This window comes from Lathyrus oleraceus, chromosome 3, assembly GCF_024323335.1.
Source record: "Lathyrus oleraceus cultivar Zhongwan6 chromosome 3, CAAS_Psat_ZW6_1.0, whole genome shotgun sequence".
Classification (NCBI taxonomy): Eukaryota; Viridiplantae; Streptophyta; class Magnoliopsida; order Fabales; family Fabaceae; genus Lathyrus; species Lathyrus oleraceus.
The window spans coordinates 181,876,169-181,882,949 of NC_066581.1; positions in this window are offsets into that span (position 1 = coordinate 181,876,169).

Here is a 6,781-nt window from a genome sequence, read left to right on the forward strand (position 1 = left end):
TAGAAAGGCCTCATTCATGTCCATACAAGTCTCATTTGACATTTCAAAGATCAAGATTGAAGAATTTGAGGTCAGATGAAAAGTTTCCAAAAATAGTAAGTGACCTGTAATTTCAAACTGCCAAAAATGGAAAGGTCTTCTCCTCAAATTTACATCATCATAAAAGCTTCAAATGGAATTTTGTCCAACATGAAAGTTGAAGATCTTGCTCTCACCTTTCCAAAAACTCCAAGAACATCCATTTCTCATGTGTGGTTGGCAAGTTATGATCAAATCATTATCAAGAAATTTTGAACTTCAAAGTGGGATAACTTTCACACCATTTGGCCAAATTGAGTGGGGTTTTTTGCTACAATCTCCATTTGACATGTTCTATCCAAATCATTCATCATATTTCATCAAAAGTCATCACATCAAAATGGCATTTTTCAAGTGACTTGAATTTAAAAAAAAGGAGGGAGAAAAGTGACTTTTCAAACTACGCATTTGCCACACATAATTCCACTTGAATTTGGTCTTAAATGAAATTTGGAGTGTGTTTGGACAGGTTTTCGTGCACTGTAGCAAGGCATTGCATACATGAGGTTATTTTGGCCAATTACACATAAACTTGCATTTTCACTAATCACTTTGGTTTTGGCTAAGCTTGATTAACAAAGTTGATTAACAGCACATATAAATAGTTAATCCTAACTGAATTCATCATGAACATCTCATTTGAACAGATCTAGATCAAGAATTGCACAATTCTCTCAAAACTTTTTCTCTCATTTCTCTGCAAAATCTTCATAGAACTTGCATTGATCTTTGTTGTTCCAACATACACAAGCTTATTGGAGTTGAATTGAAGCAAGGAATAGCCACTGTTGAGCCAAATCGAGGACTGTAGCAAGAAGCTCCATCAATGGCATTTGGAAATTTGAGCTACTTCAAGGACAATTAAGCCACGATCCATCATCCATTCATCAACTGGAGCATTGTAGAGCTGCTGTTTGCACATTTCAAACCTTGAAAATCACAATTCCATTACTGCACTTCGATTAAGGTTAGTTTTCGATGATCGAGATTCATGAAATTGTGCTATGTATCTGATAGATCATTCCATGAGGAGTAGGTTGAGCTTTATAGTTTGGATTTTCATCAAGAAATGAGAGAGATATGTGGATTTCAATTTTGATGTGCAAAACTTTCCTTGCTCGATCTGGATTTGTTAGTATGAATTAGGATGAGTCATGTTAGGATTGTTGTTGTGCTTGAGAAGACGAATCTATTGATGTATCATTTGTTGATTTCTGCGAAAATTGTTCATCACCTGGATTTTGGATGAAGAACATGTTGAATGCGCGCACGAACCCTAGCCAGAACGCGTTTGATCTTCATATTCGTTTGTTTTGCATGGTTTTGATGTTTGTATGCCATGAAGCCACTCACGCGTCGCCACCTGGATTAGTGAAAGGCGCCAGGTTTGAATTTGGAGCCAGTTCGATTCTGGCAGATAGCGCTTTTCATTTTGTGTCTTTGGCAATTTTCTCATTTCACTTATCATGTTCACCTTGCTTTGTTCATCTTTCTTTTAATTTTTCACCACACTAAATAATTCATATCTCATTCAATATTTGTCCAATTAACATGAGGTTTTTTCCATGATGATCCTTACCATGCCTAGTATTTTTTGATGATTTTTGTGGAAATTGTGCACGTGTGGATTTCTGTTTTGGCTAGGGTTTGCTCATACATGTCATTTGTTGCACCTTGTTTACCATTTTGATCATGAAATGATGATGCTTAATTGGATGGAGCTGAAACTTTGTGTGCATAATCTAGACACCTTAAGGAGCATTTTGGTATATAGTTTGTGATTTTTGCATTCCTGGATTGTGAGATATGCTATGATCATTAGAGGTGTGACAATTTGTGTCACACCATTTCATGTCCAACTTCTTGATTTTTGTTACCATGCCATATGAACTCAAGATGACCTGAATTTTTGCATGTTGAATCTTTCGGATGTTAAGTTTTAATGTGAACTTTTGTGGATTTTTTGAGTGCATTTCCAATTTGATTGAGGTTTTCTTCCCTGTTTGACCAAATGTGAACTTTTTGTGAGTCATGATTTTATTTGATTTGTGAGATTCTCATTGTTTATTGGATGGACTTGAAACTTTGCATGTGTATTATAGACATCTTGAAGTTTGCCATGGCTTTGGTTTCACTCATTTATCTTATGCCAATTCTGTTTTATGAATGATTTATGTTGATGCATGATTTGGTGCCTTGTATGAGCTTGTTTGAACATGTCTTGACTTGACGAATTTAATTGACTTGCTTCCCTTTGTCCAAATGACTTGAAATTTGGTGTGTAGCTCATGTTATGAATGCTGATTGACCATGAATGTTTTGGGAATTTATTGAAATGTTTATGAGTTGATTTGAGTTGAATCTTTCTGTTTGCTTCTATGAGCTTCAAATTGTATGCTTTGTACTCTTTGCCTCATGAAATGATAATGGTTGATGATATGAATGTGAGACCACTTGGATTTGTTTCTTATTTGATTAATCTTGATTTTTGATAAGTGTCATGTTCTGTTGTGAATTATTTCTCTCATTTTGACCCTAGGCCTTGTCCTAGAGGTTTGCTTCTCACATTTGAGCTTTGTTTCAAGTCAAAGAGCATAATTGCTTATGCTTGATGATGTGCACTCAATTGGAGTTGGTTTATTGCTTGTCTATGACTAACCTTGAGTTTGTTGTGTAGGCATTGAGACTTATGCTTATGCCTTGTGGCTTGCACCTTTGTGCATTAATGCTTGTTATCTGTTTGTGCTGTGGACTTGTAATTTTCTGTTTGACTTTTGTTTGAGCTGAGTACTGATTATGTTGGATTGATTTCAGGTACCTTAGTTGCTATAGTTCCTTTGTGAACTTGCTTTTGCTTTGCTTGCTAGCTTGAGCATTGAGGTATAATGATTTCTTCTCCATGTAGTCTGGAAGACCTGGCCTGTTACTTGGCCAGGCACCTGTCTGAAGTCCTCCTTAAGAGGCAATGCTTGTGATTGTTTATTTTTGTCCCCAAGCAGGAAAAGACCTTTGATAAGGCAATTGGCAGACACAAGAGATGTGCAATCCATCTCCTGCTATTCAGTTGAGTCGTCCCTCTGCTCACACCACTGTGTTGATGCATTGTAGACATTAACCCAAGATCCTTGTACAGTTGTACAGTTGAGTCAGTGTCATAAGTGTAGAAGGGTTCCCACTTTCTGAACCCACACTTCTTTGTCTGAAGCTCTCCCAGGCCAGGGATAAGAGCTGTGAAGTCTCATCTTCACTCACCTTTCATCAGCTTCACCTTAACTCTCAATGTTAAGGTTAAGAGCTAACATCACCCCGATACAGTTGGTTTGCTTTGCAGCCTAACCCTTGTTTGAGCCCCACTTGTGTGTATATAGTGTGTGTTATTTGTGTTTGTTTGCCTTGCTTTGCCTGTGCTGAATAGGATAGCTTGCTCCCTGTGCAAGTTAGATAGCAACCTTGACTTAGGGATGATTTGCATGATAACATCTAGGCTCGAGTCGTAGTCTCCCTAGTTGTGTCTCCCTCTGTTATCTGGTTAGGCTAGTCCTTTGTCCCTGTGTAGGGGAACTACGTCGCCCTGATCCTCATACCAGATGAGGTACGTAGGCAGGAGATGAGTTGATCTCTCCGGGCGCCCTTTTGTTTTGTCTTTGTGTGTGTCAGGAGATGGATATAAGCCCAGCGATTGGCATTCCGTATCCTCTTGTTGTGTGCTTGGAGTCCGGTATAAGTCCATCAAGTGGCATCTGGTTTCCAGTGTGGGTGTGTTTGGTCCGGAAGCTGATATAAGTCCAGCGATTGGCATTCGGGTTCCATGTTTGCCTGTGTCTGTGTGGTTTTGTTTGTGTGCGTTAGTCGAGCTACGAATGCTCTGATTCTTCTTAGTCCAAGAAGATACGTATGCATAGGATGCGACATCCTAGCGAGCATGTGTTTTCCCCCAGTCCGAACTACTTCGACTCTGATGTCTATGCTTGATAGACTAAGTAGGCCCAGGATACGATATCCTGCCGAGTCAGTCTTGTTTGTTTTCTTGTGTCTCTTTCAGCCAGTGTTTGTTTGTTTATGAGCAGTGTTTTAGCAACCATTTTCCTTCCTTTTGTGGGTGGATCCCGTCGAGTACGACGGATACGTAGGGGTGCTAATACCTTCCCTTCGCATCACCGACTCCCGATCCCATTCTCTTTAGTCGCGAGACCATGTCTTTTCCAGGTTTACTTCGAGCGTTTCCTTTCCCTCTTTTGGGATAAATAACGCACGGTGGCGGCTCTGTTGTTCTTGTTTCCCGCCGGTTTTTCACGTAATGCGATAGCTGGTGACTCTGCTGGGGATAAAGTGAAGTTGACCTCTTGCTGGTCCATCTTCCCTAAGCGAGTCTCTCCTAGCGCTCTCTAGGTTAGGCTTTTGGTTGCTATTTGCTGTTGTTTATTGCATTCATTTATTTATTGTTTGCATTTATGTGTGCATTTATGTTTGCATTCATTCATATTCATCTGCTGGTTGTGTTGTGTTCTCTTTGTTTGGGGTGGGAGTTACTCGAGGTAAAAGGCCCAATACCCAGGCTATGAGTGAAATCTAGGAAACCTAGGAATAGAGTGATTCATGGGAAGCGGGTGGTATGCGCCACTTAGCGGAACATTGATATCACGAGCAGTTCAGACTCTGATGGGGTATTATCGGTGCATACGTCGGGTGTGCACAGGATGATATTCTTGAAAGGGTTGTTTATCCTTCGTTTCTCTCGACCTTACCCTGGCCTAGATGACACCCGTGAATGGGGGGGAATAATCTTTATTACAGGTACTGTTGGTGACTTGTTGGTGACTCTGGGTACTGATGGTGACCGTGAATTATGGACATTTATTTCTGGGACGCCGGAGTTCTGTCCGTGGTTTATCAGCAGGTTCCGTTTATTTCGGATACCCGGGTCGAATTTGAGAGTGCCTGTTCAGAGGATCTGGCTGTCATCCGTTTAGTGGATGTTCCTGTGATGATAGTGATGTAATCTCCGGTTCCGTTTATTTCGGAACTTCCCAAGTCGGATTTATGGTGACTTAGTCCCTCAAATGATTGATGACTGGTTCAGAGACTTGATGGGTCTTCAGATGACTTGGTGGCACAGTGACCTGCATTCATGCATTTGCATCATTCCCATCCTGCATTCATCTGCATTTAGCTCATGTCTACTCGTACTCGGGGTCCATCTTTGATTAAGATTCTGGTTGAGAGACATCCAGATGTCCGAATGTTATTGATGAAAAAAAATTATTTGTCTCAGTGACGCTAGAATCAAAGGACAAAATATTCCTGGTACGGATAGACATTTCATGTGTGAGTCATACTAACCCATTTGCTGTTTTGTAGGTGTCAACCGGTGCGCAAAGCTCTTTTGTTCAGGATGGATCCACCCAGCGCCGACCTTCTTGAGATGAAAGAAATGATAAGGGAGTTGTTCAGTGTGGTGCAAGGGCTTGCCGTGGGGCAGAAAGCAATGACTGAGAGATTGGAAAGAATTGAAGGCTGGATGATCAAGGAGAAAGTTCAGGGAAAGGCTCTGTCAGCCGAAGCAAACAACCCCTCTGATACTGTGACAAAGAAACCATCTGGCAGTGGTCCACTCAAAAGGGAGGTTGAATCAGGAGGTGTGGAGACAAAGAAAGAACGCGGTAAGGATCGTTATCACCCTTACGCTATCGCTGTAATCATTCCTGTTGATAACCCAACTGTACCACAGCAACAACCACCACCTCAACAGAAAGCACCGAAAGCTAAGAGCCAGGTGAAGAAGAAGAAGGAGGATCGTCAGTTTGAGGAGCCACCTGTGACCTATACCATTCTGTTCAAGAGGTTGAGGGATTTGGGGTTAGTCCGACCAAGGATATTGATTCCCATAGAACGGCAGCGGATGCCTCCAAACTATGATGAGAATGCTAAGTGTGATTTCCATTCCGGTGCGCCCGGACACAGCATTGAGGGTTGTAGAGCTTTCAAACATGTTGTTCAGGACATGATAGATTCCAAGGCCATCAGCTTAGCACAGATAATGAATGGGAATGTCAACCCCATACCCAGGCAGGGTCCTATAAAGGTGAAGATGGTAAAAAAGGATAAGAAAGGAATGGAGGTGACTGAGGAGAATCAGTCAAAGGTTCCCATATCTGTGGTCCCAAAACCTCTGACGCAGGACGGAGCTTTCCCTGTTGTTGATAATTGTTGTGTGGCCGTCACCACAGAGGGGTGTGCATTGATGGGGGACACAATCCAGAGCATGATGGAAGTAGAAATGGACGGTGAAAAGGTTGAAACACCAAGTCAAGCAATTGAAACCGTCAAGGTGGAGAATGCCCTTGTTGTTGAGAAGGAAAAGAAGTTGTCCATCTCTTCTTATAAGCAAGCCCTAGAGGTGGTGAAGAACCAAGAAGCCCAAGGCTGGGGCAGGATCATTGACATCGTGGTAAAGGCAGACATGTTTGGGGTTGGCTACCAACCGGATCAAGAGTCGTCTAGACCAAGCAGAGGACGTCGTCCATCGTACACCTTTGTTAGTGCAGGAATGCTGAATCCTGATCATGCCTGTTCAGTGGGTGAAGAGACTGATCGTGACCGCGAGCTCGAGTTGTGGATAAAATCGTGCATACCAGAGAATTGGAAGGCCTCCAAGATCGCCACTGTCACTCATCCAGAAGAATAGTATTTTTGTGTTTTCAAT